We start from the raw sequence: 22,600 nt of genomic DNA on the forward strand, positions 1-22,600 counted from the left end.
GACATCCTGTTCAGGGACACCCTGCGTCTGGGATTTGGGACCTAAGCCAGTGTCCTCATGTTCTGTGAAGATGTGGCAATCCGTGCAGAGCTACTCCAGGGATCACAGTGGTGTTTGCCTGACAATATAGACATGCTGTCAACAACTTTTGTGTGTAAATATCATTGAAAATCAGTGGGATACTCATTTCTATTTCCAGTTAGAATTTTAAATTCAGTAGAATGTAGATTCATTTATTCCTTCACCCCTTCTTAGGGAAGCTTGACAGTGACTTCAGGACAAGTTTTTTTGTATCATTTCATCAGTCTGAATGCAATATGCCCAAGGCTAGTTACAGTTATTATTCAGTGTGTGATAAAAGTTTTCCATGTTTATACTTATGTTTCACATAACATTAAATCTAGCAAGGGACATAAAGGGGGAACAAGAAGAAATTCTACAGGTATATCAATGATGAAAAGAAGGCTAGGGAAACAGTGGGTCCTCTCCAGAAGGAAAACGGAGACCTGTTTCACAAGTGCTGTAGGCTAGATGTTAGATGGTATCTACATTCACTTTGTTGATGGTGGAGACACATAGGCTGTTTTAGACTTTGGCTCTTCTCAGAGCAAGCATCTGGAGTAGTCTTGATGAACGCATTTGCCTTTCACTCTCTACTGACAGACAAGGATGTAAAGGCTCATTTTCCTTAGCTCATGTGTGGGTGTGTAGCCTTAGATGTCATGACTTCTGTTGATAAAAGCTTATTCTCTGCAGTATCTTTTTTTCTTTTGATTCTTTACTGGATTTAAGATGTTTCCAATGAAGACAACAGTTGTTAATATGACTATAAGCCAATAGAGAGTCAGAATGCCTATCATCTGGGCTAAATACTTAGTCTCACTGTTAAAGATCATGCTTTAAAGAGCAGCTTTGATGCCCATTCCTCAGCCATTCCTATTAAAAAGGACTGTGTTTCAGTCACAGTTAATATTACCGTTACATGTGAACTAACCATATTTTTGTTCCTCTTATCATAAAAATAAATTTCTGGTAAGTCTAAGACCCATTGGTTGTGGTTTTTATTCCTGAATGCACATGTTTGTTCCACCACCCCTCCATCCTGCCTACTCAGTTCTCCTGGATGGGCAGACACTGAGTTGTATATGCTAAGGCTGTGCTCCTGAAGGGTGCTGGGGAAAGATGTTCTTGCTGTCATCAGTGCCTTGCCTCCACAAAGGAGGAGTGGAATGTCAGGATGGTGTGATCTACATGTGTCTACAGGGAAGTTCTGAACCATCCACTTATTCCTTTGGATTTTCTGTAGCTATACTGCCAGGTGGAAGGCTGAATTTTAGCAGTACTGAACTTTGTCTCTGGGGGGAATCTTGGCTCTATAGTGCAGTGGACAAAAATAATACCCTCAGTGATGGTTAACAGTGAGATCTATCAGTCTTAATGATATCAAATGTAAACTCAGTGTTTATTTCCAAACATGTAAGCTATGGATGACACAAAAGATTCACATTTAGCTGGTGTCTGGCAAACATGGCATACGGAGGCAGAGTGCAGCCACTGTTTTGTAGCTCTGCAACTTTATTACAAAGCTGCTTAATAGTAGAACATGGGAAAAAAGAAAAGTCACACAGGGTGTTAAAATCAAGTCCACTGAGAAGAGTTTATTATAGCAGTTGTGCAAAATGTTAAGGCTAGTGTATCAGTCAGCTTCTGCATGTCTGTACCTCATGCCTACATGAAAGTAAATTTTTCTCTTCTTTCTGTTTCACAGTGTTCCATAGGAAACTGAAGAGTGTTGTTTATAGAGAGGCAGGATATCAACATTTTTCTCTGTGGTGCCTGTTGCCATTGAGATTGGAGGAAGTCTGGACAATGTTCAGCCTTGCACGGGCATGTGGCTGTGAATTAAAGGAAACAACAGATATTTGTGAATCATTCCCCATGCTCCAGCATTTTTACTAAGAGCACTCCAAGATGAGCTGTAGAGTTAAAATTAAAATGATAAAATAAAATAAAACAAGAAACTGCCAGTAGATTTCCATCACTCTAAATCATTCTGAGACATAATATGAAAACAACCAATGGTATAATCTTCCATGGGTGTGGTTGCTGTGGAGTACTGATGAAGATCAAATAAGATGAGAGAAATCTCCTTCATGTATTAGCTAGAGAACAGGTAGAAGTTAGAAAGTTTTGGTTTGTTTTGTTGAGTTGTGGGAATTCAAGATCTATTACAGAGAATATATATTTGTAAATCTTAATAGGTCTTTCCTCCCTTCCTCCCTTCCTCCCTTTTCCCTTTTCCCTTTTCCTTTTTTTCCTTCCCCTTCCCCTTCCCCTTCCCCTTCCCCTTCCTCTTCCTCTTCCTCTTCCTCTTCCTCTTCCTCTTCCTCTTCCTCTTCCTCTTCCTCTTCCTCTTCCTCTTCCTCTTCCTCTTCTTCTTCCTCTTTCCCTTCCTCTTTCCCTTCCCCTTCTCTTTCCCCTTCCCCTCCCCCTTCCCCTTCCCCTTTCCCTTCCCCTTCCCCTTCCCCTTCCCCTTCCCCTTCCCCTTTCCCTTCCCTTTCCCCTTCCCCTTTCTTTTCCTATTCCCCTTCCTCTTTCTTCATCCTCTTCCTCTTTCTCTCTCTTTTTCTTCTTCTATTTCTTTACTCTATCAGGTTGAAGAGCAAGGCCTTGTTGACAGTCATCCAGCTGGGTGATAATATTTTGAGACACACTCTGTAATTATGCTCTTCCCTTAACCTTGAAGAATGGTTCTCACAATAATTTGTGACCTAAAAGCAAGGATAATTCAATTACAGAATGAAAACTAAATTAATGCTCTGTTTGGAGATTTCTAGCTTGTTCTCTCCTTCCTCCACTTCCAGCAGGGTAAGGTAAAGTGAAATTAGAGAAGATTATCTCCCTGCTGACCTCTGTCTCTTGCAGGCAATTTTCAGGTGGCAGCATTTGTTTCCTCCTTTCTCACCTGTCCTTGTCTTTCAGCCATGGGAAACTCTGGGTAGATAGCATTCTTTTCCACACTCTTCTTGTATCCAAAATCCAAGCAACTCTGATGTGAGAGGCCACAGGAGGTTGGACATCGGCCATCTAAGAAACAAATGTTTATTCTCAAATTGCCTTATATGCTCCCTCTATATCAGCTGAGAGGTTCAGGCACTTTTTAAGTATGATTCACATCATTAAAAATTAAATTTGCAGAATAGATGGGCTGAACCCTCCAGAGGGACAATTTTCTCTGCACTGTCTGTTCAAGTAACCTAGATGACAATCTTGGACTAGAAGCTTAATTTTTACAGGGCTGCAGTTAGGTGAAGTGAATCCTATCTGAACTTAAATTCCAGGCATATTATCTAGAACGGTACTTTAAACCACAAATGTGACTGAGATTTTCAAGTAGCATAAAGACCTTTATATCTATTGCAATGAAATGGGCTTTGGGTGTGGAGATTCTTAAAGAAATTTTGGAAATACAAGTTTGCCCAATGGAAGCTGACAAAAATGATCTGGTTGATATTTATGGGGTGGTGTTTTTCTCCCTTGCAGATGAGTAATTTCCATGAGTAGTCCAAGAACTATAATCCTGTGTTTCTTAATCAAACATGATCTCTGAGAGTGACCATAATCCTTTCAATTTCTTTTGAGGAACAATATCAGTGATTTCTATTCTCTTTAACAAAGCTGTTGCTTTATTAATGAGTTAATTGTTTAAACAGTTTGAAAATGTAGAGGCTACCCGTAATTCAGGCCCCATTTAATGTAGATAGGCTACAATGTATGTTACAGAATTAAAGTTGTTGTGTGACCCTGATGAGATCACCAATTCACTTGTCCATTTCTACAGTCTAGTCATTAATTTCCATGGAACAAACTCTGCCATCTATACTCAAAATTTAATCAGGACAGAAGTCACAATAATGGCACTGAGAGCTACTTCTGACACAGCCCTGCATAACCTGAAGCTATTTAGCCATCTTTGCAGTAGCATACTTCATTTTGCTTGACATGATGATAAAGCTCAGCAATAGGCAGCACTGTCAATCCTGAAGAAAGCCAACCCACATCCCTGTCTACCCACTCTTAGAAGTGTGATGAGAAAGTTTCACACATTACCTTTACTTCTTTCTTTTAAGTATAGAGAGAGTTTATTTGAAAGAAATATTAGACATTGTCTCTGAGCTTGCCCATTTCTCGCCAAGTGACATTGTCATCCTTCTTTCACAAAGTCTTACCCTGTTTTATCTCCACTCCTCTGACATATTCCTTCATCTCTGTATCATGCTTTGCCTCTTGTCTTTTGGGTGGTCATCTTGGTTTTGTTAACTGACTTTGATAATGTCACAATACAGAAAGCACTGCTGCACGAGTGTACTGCTCTGCACCACCTTCCATAGAAATACACTTTTCTCTTTCTTCCATTCAGTGCTTCTGTTATTTTAGAGCTCAATGCACAGGGCTGTCATTGCTTTACTTGCTTCCTCCACCAAGTAGTAGATCAGGAAGTGGGAAAGGCAGTGAGCTTTCAGCTCAGAGTGACCACTGAAAAGTATAGAAGGAAAGCTCAGTCTCATAATGTGGGAGCTGTTTAGTTCCCTTTGTCAGAACCAGAAGTGCTGAGAAATGCTGAGCAGATGCCACTGCTCTCCAGCTCACTGAGACCTACAGTTTGTGCTGACAAAGGGCTCTGTGCTTGCACATGAGTACTCATGATAAGGGAAGTGATTCAGTGCACAAATGTCCTATTATCGAGAATGTACAACATGTAAAGCAAGTGCCTGCTCCTGGACCAAGATAGCGAGGTAATCTGAAAAAAAAAAAAAGAAAAAAAAGTGCCTATATGTTGCAATCAAAACCACAGGAGATAATATGAGTGCTATGAATCTCTGTCTGTCTGCTATAAAACAGACACTATCTTCTGCCTTATTTTACTTCTATCTGCTTTAAAAATGCTCATTAAGAATGAACTCCAAGAGAGTGGTTTTTAGATAGACAGGGGTTGAAATGAACGTACAATGAAGGGTGACCTTTCAGAAGGGGGATTACCTATAAATAGCGATGGTTATCCCTGACAGCCTTCTGACATAAGCCTGCCAGGAGTGTGAAAAGGAGACTCCTTCCACCAGTTCCTCCAACATGATTTCAGACTGGCACATGACACATTTTGGCCATGAATAGCTGAAGAGAATTTGTAAGGGATCAAGCAAAAAGCCCCAGCAGCTGGCTGCCTAGTGATATTCCCTTGGATTTAAAAATTAGCTCAGAACTACCTCCTCTTTCCCTACTAACAATGGCACATAGTTCTCTAGAAAGGAATATTAAGGTTTTGTCTTTGAAATATGTCATTCTGGGAGCTCGTTTCTTCAAAAAACTAATTGTAGTAATTTTTTAAAATTAGCCAAGCGGTGTCAGCAAAGTTTGTTCAAACCTCAGAGGGTTTAGTATCAGTCTGTGGTTCTTAACTACTGCTTTAACTTCTGCTCAGTACCATGGATCTACTAATTCCTTTATTTGAATAAGGAAGAGTTGGTATTCCTGAGTGTTTGCTATTGTGAGAGTGAAAGAAGCAACTAAATTAATCAGGAAAAGATATGCTCTGTTCTGTTTTTAATGCATACTCTGGTAATTTGTCCAATGAATTCATTGTAAAACAGCATTTCAGAGTTCTTTCCTTGTTTGTGTGAAATCCTCTGGCCAACCTGAAAAAAAGGTTGTGCACAGCAGTTCTGAATACTCAGGTGTGGTCAGTGTCCAAATGCCCACATGTTAATTGCACACACACATCTCTGTATTGCCTTCCCAGGGGCATCCCACATGGAGCCAGGGAATACCAGCAGCTGCTTTGCAGCAGGCAGAGCTGCTCTGCTTCTGACTCTTGTGGCCTCCTGTGCTTTGGAGAACAATTCTGACAAAAACAAATAAGTAGCTTCACTGTTGTTGTTAGATTCATATTGGTTAATTACTATGTTTACTGTCCCTATTAAAATAATGATTATTAGTGACCAGGAGCTGTGTACAAGACCTAAACCCATGTGCTACACACTGTTGGTAAACAAAATAAGAGGCAGTCTTTGTTGGAAGGCATTTACAGCCTAAATAGACATGCAGACAAGAGGTGTTATCTCTAGTTCACAGAGGGTGACCAAGATAGGCTGATACTATGTGCCAATGGACAGGACAGGTGTGAGAAGGCTGAGAACTTACTGAGTCACCAGGATGCCTGTGCTTCCATCACCCTCCCTCCAGCATTCACTGCCAACCTGGGAGATGCCAGGTTTCCCCGCACATAGAGATAACAGAGTGTGACAAGCAACTTCTCTGGTTGCTCCAGCCCTGGTTTTGCCTTCAAAGCTGACTTCAGCCCAGCAGTGCCAGGTTCCTGTTTACCCAGGAAGAATTTCTGACTGGTTGTTGCCACAAATGAGTTTTTGTTTTTTTTTTTTCATTCTGTATTGAAGACATTGTTTCAATGCACATTTGACAGTTGTTTCTCCACTTCAGCATCATGATCTGGAGGCTGTTAACAGCTGTTGTTGCATTTAATGGCAGTGCTTCCTTCCAGCTTTTCCACAGCAGAGTTCCTCTGAATCTGTGTTAGAGAGAAAAGTTGCCTTTAAAAAAATTAGGGTTCTTAAGGATGAGTTAGTGAAAGGAGTTATATAATATTGTGCATGCACTAGAAACAGACTCTGTGACCCAGAAGATAGCTTGCAGTCCTGTGCTGCTGCTGCTTATGATATAATGACTTATTTTCAGTGCAACGGCACTGATCAGAACAAGTTATTTTTTGACATGAAAATGCCCCAAATGGTTACGGAAAACAGATCTTTGGTTTTGCTGCCCTGTGTTCTTACTCATATGCAACTCCAGTTAAGACTGGTGTCCTGTTGTGACCTCTCCTACACACACAGGTATAAAAATGATCCCTGTCCTCAGTGATGAGGGGAACAGGAAACGCCAGCAAATGACAGTTCACATCTCCTGGTCTTCCTTTCACTGTAAAGCTGGGGGTGGCTTTATCATGTAGTTGCTGTGCTGCTCTGATCTAACTGGCAGGTTAGTTTTTTAATGTGATTTATAACGTGGATCTTGTTTCCGCATTGGAGTGCTTTTGGATTACAGCATGAAATTTGAATGTGTCTAAATAAAGGGAATGCGGTAGTGGCAGTGGCTGGGAGGCAGGGATTATGTGAAAGCTTTCAGGACACTCTGAGCAGTGTGCTGCAGTAGCCAAAGGATTTTTACGGGCACAGAGGCACAAAGTAACCCCACTAATCCCTTTCTCACTGGCTTACAGACTCTGAAGAAGCTTAATAATTACAGGGGAATGCAGTCAAAGTGTTTTTAAGGACATATGTGCAGAGGCTTATTTTAGTCATTTCCTAATAGCAAATGCACTGGCAGATTCTCAAGGAGAAATGTGAGTGTAAATTCTCTCTTCTCTCCCCCTAGCAAAAACATGATGATTTACACTTCTATCAAAAATAGACTTAACCAGTGGTGAGCTGGAAGAATGTTTCCCAGCCTGTAGGATTGTGATCTCTTCAGCACCATGTCACTCACTCTCTTTTGATGAAATGCAGGATGCATCCCTCTTCTGATGAGTCCCCCAGGCTGCTGCAAAAAGACAATCAGAAGGCCTGTGCATCCCTGTTAAGACACTACTCTCCTGGAGAAGTATTTTACTGTCTCTGAAATTACTGGCTCAGCTGACAGTGACTCTGCTACATATGCATCCCTACCCATAAGTATGTCCCTAGCTGCACGTGTGCTATATATAAGCACATGCAGGAGGTGTCCAGGAACTGTTTCTGTGCTGAGCTTTCAGTTTCACAGCTATGTCATTTTTGAAGGAATCTGTGCCTCAGGGGAGAATGATATGGTGTTACTCTTTCACCCTGGAAACTCTCTGTGATTTTTCTTTATTTTGCAGTCTTGCCCAATTCAGAAATCACTGCACAGATTTTCCTCGATTCTTCCTCAAATGCCACTTCCTTAGAAAACTGAGCACAAAAAATTACAGCAACAGGAAAGCTTTTTTTGAGTATTAATAGAGGATGACAAAATGTATTGCATCATTTTATGGTGTGTGCTCATGCAGTCCTTGCATCCCACTGTTGTTTGGGATATAAAACATATATAAAAAAAGAATTTTTATATGTCATTGTCAAGCTACTAACTAAAAATGATCTATTTAATCAGCTTTGTAACAAGATGAACATTCTGTCCATATACTTGCCATTTCTGTAAGACACTTCTGAGACCTGTAAAGTCACACAAAAATATATGGGGTAAGAATTATCCACAGTTGCCTAGAATTTCCCTTTTCAAATTGCATTGTTCTGCCTGCATCATCAAAAACTGCTAGCTCAAATTCTGGTTCTTTTCTGCTGGGAAACATTGTTCAGGTTGGGATTGCAAATTTACTTGAGTTTGAATCCTTGGCATTTGTTATGCTCGGTCCAGTTTACTGTGTGTGAACCTTTGAGATGAAACAGTATAAACTAATCATCTAAGATTTTCCTTTCCTTCTTGACATTAAAAACTTGTAGCACATTTTGAAGAGTTTGTTTGCTGAAGTGAGATAAACCTGCATCTTTTTTTCTGTGTCCTCAAGCTTTTTTGTTTTGTTTTGTTTTCTAGAGGTCTTGGCTCACTTTTACTTAGTACTTTCCCACAAAGGGAGGATATCCTGGCTCAGGTGCTCAAAGCAGTTTAGGTTTGAGTTAAGTTGGTGCATCTTCAGGTTCAAAGATGGAGTCTTTGAACTGAGCTGAAGCAATGCACGTAAATTCCTGTGCATGCTCCCACGTGAGCAACCTCAACTCTTTATCTTCCTTTGCAAAAGAGATGCCATAGACCTTCTTGGCAGCAGTGGGAAAGAGAGAACTTTCATACTGTGATCAGAAGGATCTCCTTCCCTGTGTGGTGGCTTCACATCTGTACCTCAAACAGCTTTAAGTCATCTGAGATTCATCAGAGAACCATAATACCTTTCCTGATTTTTTGAGATTGTTGTAAAGTAGCCAGCTCAGATGAGCAGGTTTCTACCAATCAAATGTCCTGTACATTCAGTACACACATTCAGTATGCTACAAAATCCTGGACAGTGCTATCCAAAATTACACTAAACAATGTTTCTGCTAACTAGTTCTACAACCTTGTGTGGAATAGCTTAGTGTGAACACAAGTGGCTTAATCTGACCTTTCATATCAATAATTGCAGTTACCAACTGAATAATAAAATAAAATCAAACAGTGGAATTTGGATCTGAGATGCCATCATCCTGAGGCACTGGCTGGGACCAGGTTTTATTCTTTTTGAATGTATCCAGTAAAAGCTGCTTTCTGGGCAGGAGAAAGATGAAAGGTCAGGAAAGTGACTAACAACATGGAAACCTTAATGATGCTTATCAAGTGCAATAACTGAAATCACCATGGATTGAGGCAAGGATAACAAAGTGGGCTGTTCAGCACAATGAGTTCAAGCTATTGTTTTTCAAGAAAATGTCTGAAACTTGGCAATGATTAGTCTACAAGCAGTGGAAGGGGAAGGCAAAAAACAAACAACCAAAAAAACAACAAACAAAATGAGAAAGAGATTGTAAAACCAGGAAATGAACCCCACAGATAAACTTCATACAGACATGAATTACACTGCAGACATAGCGATCCAAATTTACACCTCATGCATGACAATATACTAAGTTCTTTTTCACTGGATTTAGTTTAATTAACCGTCTTATTCACAAGGTATCTCTTTTTGGTAATAAACAATTATTCTGATCACTTCTTGAACTTCTTCAGCCTTATCTTGTACTAATTCACTCTGTCCCATTGTCTTTATTTGTAGAAGGGAACAGAGATGATATTTCCTGATGAAGGAATTGTAAGCATTTGCAGCAGAAGCTCACTACTTATGACAATTCTTCATACTAAAAGAAATGCCATCCATAAATGCATCCATCTCTGTGGTGTCTGTCTGCCCCAGAAGGGACCTCATGTTACAGAGGGAACAAAATCTAAAAGGCAACATGGCATTAAAATATTGATGGAACAATGTTAGAAGGAAGGGGAATGCATATTTAATAAGTGTCTAGATGCTTTTCATGTACACATGTGACACCAGATCTCTCAGGCTAATCAGAGTGAGGTTGGGTTAGTCTTTGTGAGGGGAAGATTCCAGATGATACATAGGGATATTCTGTTGTACCTGTCTTGAAGGTGTCTTTCAGTGAGTGCTTTGGCTGGAGGGAAGGAATAGGATAAGTGATGTCTTGAGTCTAGCTTTCTGCTTGGGGGCATTGTGCAGATACCCCTCCTTAGATCTCAAAAGGTTGATTCCCTTCATGACAACCTCCTTTATAAGGAAGCCCAGGCTTTGAGTTGCTGCTGGTGTTGCCTTCTGTGGGCTGATATGAAGGCTGAAAAATATTGCACATATTGTTTCCCCACTTGGAAACTAGGAGGTGTCAGGACTTCTGAACTGACAGTGCAAGGAAGTCTGAGTCCACATTGAGAAAGCACTTGAAGGAGTAGGACAAGAAGCTCATTTTGTCCTTAACATGCCCTCACAGGGAAGGGTTAAGAAGAACATGATCCAGGCAGTTACTGGCAATGAGCTATAAAAGCTGTGACTTCTGCATCACTTTAACTACGGTTGCAACTGTGATGCACATCGGAGCCTTCAGTTTCACCTTAATCTATGCTGGGCCTCCACATATGGGATTGTAAAAGTGCATGTAAATGGGTATGCACACCTCTGTACTCAGACTTTGCAAAGATATGAACTCAAAGCAGCTGTTAAATTTTACAGACATGAAACACACCTTTCAAATAGTTGCTTGTAGGTCCATGAATGTTGAGCTTTGAATTGCAAAACTGACCTTTGTGCTAAAGTACACAAGTAGTCCCACATGTGCTGATCTGTGTCTGTGCGTTTGTATTTGGATGTTTGCTCCTTTATTTAGCTAAAAGTGATTTCTAATGCTTACAAACAGTCCTCTGTACATCTTTTATTATGACCAGATCTTCTTTAGCCCTCTCACTCTGTGCACTTGGTATGAGTAATAAAAACTACTTAATTGCCCCCATAAAGGCAACTCTGTATGACTGAACTTTTATATCAAAGGTTTTTCCATTATATCATGGAAATATATTATATAATGGAAATATCATATCTATGTATTTTTATATAGAGACAATAAAGTAATGGCTCCATAGAAGACTACTTGGAAACAGTGATAAACCCCATTACAAATACAGTCTACTGGTGACATGAATGAGTTGCAGATTGCTTTTCAGTCTTAATCATATCCAACACATATTTTCCATATGAGGGTTTTTTTCCTTTCAATCAGTTTGGTTAGTGGCTAGAAAAAAAAAGTGAGAATAAAAAAGAGAAAAGTTCAGTTCATTTAAAGGAAGATAGTGTTTTCATAGAATATAAGCAGAAGTAAAACACACTGCAAGCAACTATTTGTAGTCCATTACATTCTAGGCAAAGCATACTTGCAAAATATTAATAGTCGTATGTTCTGAGCCAGAATGTTACTTTCATCATTAGTGTACTCCATGCTCTGTCAGATCAGTGCAGCAACAAGACTCCGAGGATCATTGTGTTATCACAGAGTTCCTCTAAGATGTATCTAGTGACAGCACTGGTTATACAGAACTTTAGAAATAGGTGGAAATATTCCAGTTTCCATATAACTTTTATATAAATTGCCAGTTTGCCATTTATAGACTCAAATGATTCATTTTACAGCTGTTTGTTTGTTCGTAAAATATTTACAGGAACTAGAATTTAGTTCTTAGAGAAGTGCTGGAAAGTAAGATGACATGAAGCAAATCAGGAGTATGAATTTGATGACTGGAAAAATTTTCCAGCTCCACCTTTTAAGAGAATGTTCAGAAGAAGTTGAGTAAGATCTGTCAGAACAAGTGAGAGTGGAGAATTTTTGAAGAACCAAGTTATTTTCAAATCATCCTTGTCTGATTTAGAGCCTCTCATTGAGTGAAGGCAGGACAGTGAAGAAATTTAGCATGTGTGTGGAAACAGACAGGAAGACATTAGAAAGGAGCCCACAGCAGTGTCTTATCTATCTATTTGGCTTTTTGAGAACTATTGAGGCAACAGAGCAACCTATGCAAAACACTTGCAAATGAGTTGGAACAGTAAAAATACATATAGTTGGATATATTCAATACATACTACACCTAGTTGGAAAAACTTTAGAGCAACCATACTGTAATGCATTAAAAATATCAGTTTATATCTTTCTCTATCTAGTAAAAACACAAAAAAGAAAAATGGATCTTCATTTCCCTCCTGGCTCATTGTCTCTAGTCTTTCTCTTTGGAAAAATACATTAAATGGAGCTGTACTGGAAGGCCTATCAATGAGCAGTTGTCCCTACAATACGCTTACACTGAAGTTCTCAGTAAGGAATGTCTTTTGCATGGGTTTCCTTTGCAAAGCAGTGTCAAAAAGGAGATGGTATAGGTTCATATTCCTTCTGCCCTCTTTTCTCTTGTCTTACTTCAAAGACATGGTGTCTTGTGAGGGCGCAAGAGCAGAAGGATCTCTTGCAGGATGGAAGACAAGGTCACAAAGGCTCCTCTCTGTATCAGTTGTGAAGAAAAATGAGTCAAGGGGGACAGAGCTACTTGAATGTAGACAGAGGGCTGCATATGCTGATCTGCCTAAGTTGAAAAGATTGGATGCTTTTTAATTCATTCTGCTCCAGAGTTGAATAATTAGTGAATTAAAGTGGATTTTCCACTATAAGCAATGTGTTTCTGAGGCTAGTTTTAGGAAGATTTATTTACCTCCTTGTCAATAATAAAAACAGCATACAAACAACAACAACAAGAAGCAAATAACAACAACAAAACTGAGATGACTGTATTGTAAGGGAACTGTATTCAATATTAAAAAGCTGCACAGCTATGGAGTCTGGATTCCATCATAAAAACTGAACTGCATAGACAGGACACTACTGGCATACAACACACTTTATAAGTGTGTGGGGTTCTGGGTGCTTGGAATGTGTCTATCATAAAGTAAAAGTGCTGTCTATGTTCAATGTAAAAGAACCAATAGGCCCGTGGAGCTGATGAAATGAGATTCAGGCTGCCCTCAACAGCTGAAATATTCAGTTAATCAAATGGATATTTCAAATGTAAATATTTATATGGGCCAAAGGCTCTTTGTTGCTGTGCTATTTTGACATTTTCAAATCCCTCAGCTTTACTTCTGTTACAAAGATGGTCTATTTGCTGACAAGAAGAACAAAGGTCAGTGGCTGGTTATGTAGAAATGGTGTTATTATTGTAGTAAAATACCAGTTCTCCCAATCCTCAAAGCTCTGGTTTCTTGTGCTTCAACATCATAACCTGCATGTTGGAAGTAATGCATCCTCCTGGTTGTTCTAAGGAAATAAAAATACATTAAAAATAGAAAAAAAAAGAAATAAAATAAGTTATTAGAAGACTTGATTGGATAGAATTAATAGTTCATAGGGATTAAATCTTAAATGTATTTACTTTTCATTTAGAAAACATTCCATCGCAGCTCTTAATAGGTACTTGTTAAATTTTACAGAACTTGTATTCACCTTCAGCGCCATTGCTATTACAGTTCTTCATACACCAACAGTGCGCTTACCTTTTTGGTTTCATCTAAAGAGTAAGAAAAGAGAGTATTATTATGACTAAAATAATTATTTTCTATTCTCTAACATTTTAAAATCAATACTGTATTCTTCTTGGTATTACTTACACAGGTGATTCCCTACCTTTTCATAGTTGAGTGTAACAACTGCCACCGCTTTTCCTCCTCCTTTGTGCATCTCCCATTCTTTGACCTTCTCTTTCCTCACCTCTTCCCTACTTTTGTTTCCCTTCTTCTCTCTTCTGCATGCCTCTCCTTTTACCCCATTCCTACTGCCTTCAAGCAATGTACCTCCTTGCCTCCCACCTTCTTGCTGTCTTCTACCACTCTTCTGGGCAGCTGCTATCTTCTTTATAGTCCGCTCCCATCAACTCAGATCCTCAGGCAGAGCTTCTTGGTTTGAGTTTCTCCCTGCTAAGCTTTAAGCCTGAATTTTCTTATTGTCTCATTAGTGAGTACTGTTGAATTATATATAATGGCTTATTGGAAACTGGAAACAAAGATTGCATGTTTACCAGTCACTCTTTGGCAGATACTCAGATTTCTATTCATATAGTTGGAATTTTGCCATAAATTATTTTCTATAAAAATAGGATGTCAATAGTTTTCCTGATGAATATGTAGATACGAATAATCAATTCTTCCAAGATGTTCAAAGAAATTATAGGATGCTATGGCCTTGCTGCTATTCACCTTAAATGAGATGATAGGTTACATTCTGAGGATATTTCTTTGAGTCTTCTTAAATGTTTGGGCCTCCAGCGCTGCTGGCTACGGGGCATTGTTGCTATTAGTGAATGTTACATTGTGGCATCATTATTCATATTTTGTTGTGTTTGCTGTCCCAGTCAGAAACTGAGACTTAAGCTTTCAGCAGGACTCTGATCTGGAACTGTATTTGACTTGTCCACCAAAATGTGGTGAATCTATTTCATATGAAATGCCTTCCTTGAGCTTGCAGCATCCTGTGTGTACAAATCTCCGCTCATTTCCTCCACTCATCACCAAATTTTTAATTCCTGGCAACTGGCTCAGGTTCTCAAGGCTTTTTATGTTTTTCCCAAAGAAAGTATCGTCCCACTTCAGAGCTAACACTGCTACCTTAATTGCCATGGAAAGGAAGTTTCCAAGAATTAGCTGCAGAAAAGAGTAACTGTGAAAGTATATGGGAGGTGAGGAACACATGAATGTCCTAAGAACAAATGACAAAGTTTGGTACTGTGGCTGCCTGTATTGCAAGGTAATGAGTGTAATATAGAGCTGTGCTGTAATTGCAGATCTCCAACTACCCTCTTAAGAGAGGCAGCCTGAGGTAGATGACCTCAGTTCTCCTCCTGTCTTTCCACTTTTGAATAGTTTTCAGATATGAAAATTTATGTGGTATCATCTGGACCATGACTAGCAATTGCTTTTTGATGTCGGTATTTGAATTTCCACTTGGAGCTGAGTGCACATTTTGCTGATATATTTTGATACTCTCAAGTCACAATGTTATGTGTATCCACTGAAGGAAATGGATTTGAAGAGATGCACTGATGTGATTGTGAGAGCGATTCCCTGATTGTGAAGTTTATCATGATTCACATGAACTAAAGTCTCATTAGCCCACCCTGTCTTGCCAAACAATGAAATTTGCTTTCATCAGGCAATTTTTTTTATTTTATTTTTTTTTTTCTTGGGAGCATTCTTTCCAGGTCACTGAGAAGCTAGTGCAGTTAGTTACTTCCTTTAAATTTTTCTAAGATTTGTGTGTTTTGCTTATGTATGCATATACATTTACATTCTGGCTTGCAAGTTACCCTAAAAGAATTGCTCATTGACAAGTTTTACTTGGTTTTAAGTAAAAAAATATCGACTTTTAGTAACTCCATGCTCCTTTACCAGTCTTTTGAGCCATCCACATTCACAGGGTTCGAAAGCCCTTCACTTTTGTTGTTCCTGTTTTGTTGATTTCCTGAAGCCTGAGCACAGGGATAGTGAGTTGTTCTTTTGGTCCCACTAATGTTTAGTTGCAATTCTATAAGCACCACCCAGATTCAGTGTCTAGGGATTATTTATATATTTGTTTATTTTATCACTCTACTGTCAGGTTTTCTTTTAGTTTGTCACTAATATAATATTTTTGTAATCATTTTGTTAACAATTTCTTTCACACTGACTCCACCACTACCTCTGCTCAGGCCCTGTGAGATCACAGCTGGACTGCCGGGTCTATGTATAGGTTTCCCAGTACAAGAGAGACATGAACATCCTACACTGAGTCCAGTGAAGCACTATAGACATGATTAAGGGACAGAAATGTCTTTCATATGAGAGCAGAAGGCTCATGAAGACTTTCTTAATGTGTATAAATACAACATAAAGAGCAAGAAAGACCACCACTACTTGGTGATATATGCTGAATTGAAAAGAAGCAGTGGGCACAAATTGTTTAAACATTAAACATTTTTTTACTTTGGGGATGGTTGAATAGTTGACCAAGTTGTCACAGGAGGTTATTGGCTTTCCATCCTCAGAAATATTAAAAATGCAACTGGACACAGCCCTGAGCAACCTGCTGTAGTTGGCACTGCTCTGTGTGGAAGGTTTGGCGTAGGTCATCTCCAGATGTCTCTGCCAACCTTAACCATTTTGTGTTTCTGAAATAACACCCAGATGCTCTTATTTTTATTTTTTTTTTTCTTTCTCATTTTGCATGCCTTCATTGCCTGCTTTCCAAGACAAGTCAGATCAGGAGCATTTGTGTGTATACCTCATACTGGTTCTTACATCAGTGTGAACATATCTTTTCTTTTACCACAAGTCATATCTTGAGAATAGTTAGACTAGAGATTTTCTTTCATTTACATCTGCTTATGCTCTTAAATTCAAGATTATTTTCCACCAAACTTTCTGGTACTTTGGAGTGTATGTATCTCATTATTCTAAACAATTTGCTCTGTGCAGTTTTCTGACTTCTGCATCTCACTGACATTTCCTTTTGCTCATATGTGTTACCTTGCTAGGTATTCTGGCATGTAGTGCCATAATTGTTGTAAGCTGTATACACACAAATATCAAAACATTACTTTCTCCCAGATCCTGCAGTTTCACATAAGTTCTCTTCATGAGAACTTTACACATATTTGGATAGAATAAAATGACTTCATATTACCAACACCACCTAAAAGCCATCAGAACCACACTCATATTTCTGGCAATATTTTGCACCTGAAAGGAAATCAGAGTTTCTGTGCAGGTGACAGAAAATGGAATTCCCCTGATGGAATGAAGGCTGCACCAGTTCCATCTGCTTCTTCCATCACAAGCTTCAACTTAAACTGAGTAAGTGACTCATTAGGATTTTGCTGAGGTTTGTAAGTGTCCTCCTCCATTAAGTTAGTAGAAAGAAAGAAAGAAATATTTTAATAAACTCAGTGGAAACACAGATTTCCTAAAGACTAAGGTAAAACCTTTGTGAGGTGAATGGCAGAATTTCCAAAGCCTTTTGGCATCCGTGTTTTTTGCTTACTCTCTTCTCTCCTCATCAGTTCCATTCTCCTCTTGGCTGTCTATCAGCTCCTGCATTTCAGTGCTCAGAAAATCTTTCTCAATACACTTGGAGATATTGATAACTTATAAAGTTATTTCTGCAATGCAGTCCTTCAGAAATGGGACTGACGGGATGGCTTAGCTCATTTATATGAAAAAGTCTTTCTTGTAACTGACTAGAATATTTGATCATAATTGCCTATTCTGATCCCTTTCTTCCTTGATTTTTTCTTTTTCTTTTTTTTTTCTTTTTATTTTTTTGGTTTGTGTGTGTGTGTGTGTGTGTGTGATGGTGGGGATCCTTGTGCATTAAGCATCTATTTTTTTCCCTGTGGAAACTCTTAAAAAATAAAAATAATAAAAAAAAATAAATCAGGGTTTCTTTATTTTCTTCCTGATTATAAGCTGACAACTGAGCAACACGTAGAGGAGAACAGAGCCCTTCTGAGCTGTGGCAGCTGGTAATTACCTTGCTCTGTGCAGGGCTCTCCATAACCCCAGCATTGCGAGAAGTGTACTAGATTACAGCGTGTAAGCCCAGCTCAGTGTGAGAGTTCTGCTTCATTAGGGAAATAGAGCAGCAATGCTTTCACTGATCTCATTTCCATCTCCATTTTTGCCCTTGCATGTAGAGCTAAACTACCTTTATACTCAAGTAACCACCATCCTTTTGTCCTTGGAGGGAGCTACAGGTAAATGCATGGAGGCAAAACACATGGTGAAATACTTGTAAAAGTGGATGAGGTGAGGGGAGGATAACCTGTAGGACCACCATGTGCTCACCAGAAAAGAAATAATAAAGTTGTGATAGGCTTTCTCTGGGGAGGGAATAGCACATATCATTTGAATGAGTTTACTTGTTGAACCTCTGAAGGAAAAGAAAACAAATTGCTACCGCTACCCCACAGGGGAAGCGGAGCAATCCATCTCCTCATGGAGCAGGCAGAGATTAAGTACAATAATAACAATGATAATTAGAGATCTTTTAATTGAGAAAAATACATGCATTGACTATTGTGGTTTGACAGCCTGGCTCCAGCTTAGTGCAGGCAGAGCCCATAGAACTTGTAAACATTCTATTAAAGTAAAGTAGGGAGGGATTTGGTGCATGAACTTGAAGGGGTTGTTTATACAACAGACTGATATTTGCCAGAATACATGCTTTCTTCTGCCAGTGATCAAATATTTAAATTATAATTATGCAGATTTCTGATTTGTCAGAATTTAGGACACTTATAATGGGATTTGAAAGGTACATCCTCTCAGCTCTTGTGCTGTTCTTCAGCACTCATCAGGGACTGCACAACCCTGAAAGCAAAACAGAAAGTTTACAGGGGAGAGAAGAATTGTTTCAGTATCTTTAGACCTGACCAAAGATTTGAAATTATTAAGTAAGAAGTATCTATACCTTGTAATGGAGCAAGGAGACTCCTGATTGAAGTCAGACTGGGGGTAGTGCACACATTGTATAGTGCAGTCAGAAGCAACTAGGTTAGGGCTAGAGGCAGGCAATATTCTGACATGACCTAGCTTGCAGCAAATTCAAGCATAGAGGCCAACTTTTCAATGGGAGCATCTCTCTCTAGCATTTGCTGCTTTCATGCTATGGTATATGATGAACTGCCATCATATTTTTTGTGGCTGTGGAGTTCCCTTGGGGTCAGATCTGGGTTACCACCATGGCAATTGCAGATTCAGCTTGGCTTTCACTGCTGGCATAGATGTGCCCTTTGCTTATCATATCTCTCACCTGTGTTTCACAAACTAAACACAAGCTACTCAGTTAACTTTCCTAGGTCATGTGTGCATTCAGTGGGTGCTCCAAATGTTGCATTTCAGCTTACAGTGACTTTTTGGATGGCTATGATATCTATAGTTTTGAGCCTATTTTTTCCTCATTCAGATCATTAACTTTAAAAGGGCTCCTCACAAGTTAGCTGTACAAAGTGAAAGAGGACTCTGATCAGACTGTCAGAAAATAGTGGCCTTAGCTTTTGTTTGCATGACTGTTTATATCCACTCCTAAGACGTCTTTATGGTCCTGGGTTTGTGTGCTGCAGTGTATTAAACATGATAGAAACAGTAAATGGGGCTCATTGCCTTGTCAGCCATCTGTGTTCATTCTGCTTTGCTCCATGTGCAGGGAAAGATAGTAGTTGTCCCCCACCTGGTACAATTTCCATATCTGTGTACTCAGTGGCTTCTTCATTTTTTAATGTATGGAGTAAGAAGATCTATCATGTCAAAACTACTCATAATGTTACTCTGAGTAGCATAATGCTGTTTAGTTGAAACCACCACTGAAGGAAAGAATAGTCCATGCTATTATAAGATGGAGCAAGGCAGTATTACTGGAAAGAGGTAAAACAAACAAACAAAAAAGCCCTCATTACAAACAAATCTTTAACCTACTTTTTAACATTCCTCTAAAGAAGAATGAGTTGTATTTCCACCGCTGGCTGAGGTTTAAAATAAGATCTTTCCTATTATGCTGCTCATGACCTCCTTAGATCTTGTCTCAGTCATAGTGTGTGGAATGAAATGGAGTATTACAGTGTTTGCTCCCAAGGGACACTTGAGTCTTAGTTACCTTTTGAATTAACTAAACCATTTGGAAAGATTAAGCCATTCCCATGCTATTGTGTTTCATCTGGTCATTTTATTGTTTCAATTAGTGTTCTATTTTTTACTAACTTTGGTTGATATTGTTAGGCCTCTCCCTCAATCAGAGGGCAGCTCACCAAGTCAAATTCTTCTTTGCTTCCTCACCTCAGTACAGTCAGTGGTCATGTCACAAGTAGCACATGTAGATCTCACCATAATCCCTCTACCCTACTGAAAAATGTAGGGTGTTCCTAGGACTGAGGATATCCATAATGTAAGGACTGCTGAAGTTGTCTCAAAATATCTTTGTAGTATGTTAATTTATTTCTACAAAGCAAATGTAGTGGAACCCTTGATCGCAGACTACATTGTCTCTGCATTTGAGTATTAGCCCCATGCTCTTTTTCTCAGGTAAGACTGTGCTTGACTCAAGAATGGGAATGGAAGAGTTATAGTCTAAACTGGGTTTCTAAGGCTATTTTGAAGCTTTTTTGAAGTAGTGCCATCGCCTGCTTGTCTCATTTATTCCTATAGCATTTTGAGTTCTCTGCAGAAGCACAGTCTGCTTTCACTGCTCCCATCACTCCAGAGCAGTGAAGTGTTACCAACAAAGCAAACTCTTCTGTCTCTTTGTCCGCATTCTTTCTAGCTAGATCTTGGTTCTTTCACATTCCTCTTCACAGGAAACCAAACTTATCCAAAGGTCTTGTATAGAAACAAGGACAGTTGAAACAGCTTTTGTAGAAATTAGGTGAACTTTTTTTTTTTTTTTTCTTCCTTAAACATTCCCTACTGAAGACATAGTTCAACAATCAGGACACTTGTGTACTGAAAATCAGCATCATTATCTGCTTTTTTTGTATCCCCTTGGGCTGACAAAGCCTATGGGAAGAAATACTAAGCTGTGAAAGAAAACTTTTCAAGACCGGTGCAAGTGTTGTGTTTTCCAGTTGATAAAACTGATATTTTATGCATGTGGGGAACTTGTCAGCTTAAGAACATTGTCCTTGTCTAGTAAAGAGTTAAAATCTAGTGAGCGATTAAAACACCTGATCATTCAGCAATTACCTTCATTTGAAAGGTAAATCATTAATAGTGCTTAGGTTGGCAGTAGTGTGGGACCCATGGCAAATGGATGGTATATTTTGACTGTGGCTGTGCCCCTCACACAGTTACGTCTACCTTGAAATCCAGAGATCCAGTATGTCTTTAAATCAGCCACCTTCAGCCTGGGAAATGCTCTGGCTGTGGTTAGAGAGAGTAATTCAGTCTGGCAAGAAAGAGGGAGAGAATCAAAATAAGGTTTAGGGGGTGCAGGTTTGTGCTATGCAGGTGAAAAACAATGCTGTTTCAGTCATGTAAAAATGAAGCCAGAGAGTGTTGAATCAGGCTTTTTTATTTTTAACTATGGGAAGCAGACTCTGAAATGTGTATGGGAAATGCAACAGAATGTGCTAGTGCTTGGGAATCTGCAGAAAACCTGCTTTCACATTTTGGAAAGACTGTTGAGGTAGGAGAATTAATAGCATTAGCAGCCTCTGAGGAGATACGCAGCTTTCAGATTTCTTAAGTGGGTGGGTGTTAAAGGAAGGTGGATGATGGCAGGATGATTTTCAGCTTTAAAGAGAGCACCCAGAGCTCCAGTGAACAGCTCGAACAGCTCGCTAGCAAGATGAACAGCAGTGCTAAAGCTAGTGGGGGGAGGAATGGGAAGGGAAAGGAGGGAGAAGAAGAGAGGGATGGAAGAAATAGTCTGCTGATTACCATCAGTCCTTGGCTGAGTGTACTAAAATACAAAAGGATGACGCTGTTGATTCAGCTTCACCTGCTGCTGGAAACCTTCTTCTCTGCCCTCCTTCACATCTGATCTCAGCTCTATGCTTAAAGTAAGTGTTAAGCACAAGGGAGAAAAGCTGCTGAATATTTTGGGCACAGGCTGTTTCTTTGTGAAAAGTACAAGACATTTTGAGACCGAAACGTCTCCTGGAAACACCTTTTCCTTTCTCTTTCCAAACCACATTTACCATTTTTTTTTTTTTTTTCCCCAACATTTATAATCTGAACTCAGGTCAATCTAATTTTAACTGTAAAACCTACCCTGCTGTTTGGTAAACTGTTTCCTTTACAAACACAATTCACAATGCTGCAGCAATTATGGTCTTTTCATCCTCTCCATTGAAATCATGCAGTAAGATATCATCCATTTTGTAGAAGTGCCCACTAGTATTATAATGTGAACAAGAAATGTGCCTCACATTTATTTACAGTTCTCCCTCTACAGAAAAGCCAGACACTGGTGAATGAAGGCTTAAGGTACCAGAGTAAAGAAGATGGTCCCTTTCCTTTGTCCCCCTTTTCTTTTCTCATCTCTTAGGTGCCCTGGTCTGTGCGTCTGGCCTACTTTGGGCACTGCTGTGGGCTGCAGTCTATGTCTCAGGCATCTGCTCCTGTTGCAAAGAATGGTTAGGACACCTAGTAAATGCAGACAGATTTTGTTTGGGATGTACTTTAAAATAAATAAATAAATAATATATATATCATTATTATTTTGTTTTGCCTGGAAACCACTTACGTGATGACTCTTTGCTAGCACACATTCGTCTTATTGCCCCCCCCTCCTTGCCTGTTAAATGTACTTTTCAAATCCTCCCTTAAACAAAACTGTAGCATCCATGCAGGAAATCTCTCATTCTCTCTTTTTTTCTATTTTCTTTTCCCCAGTTTTTGTGTGCAGAGCCCTTAGGACTGTGGGACTTCAGTCTTAATTGAGCTGGTAGTGTGCACTTGCAGCCCAGA

Source organism: Coturnix japonica, chromosome 1, assembly GCF_054131305.1.
Source record: "Coturnix japonica strain WE chromosome 1, WE-NBRP24, whole genome shotgun sequence".
Lineage (NCBI taxonomy): Eukaryota > Metazoa > Chordata > Aves > Galliformes > Phasianidae > Coturnix > Coturnix japonica.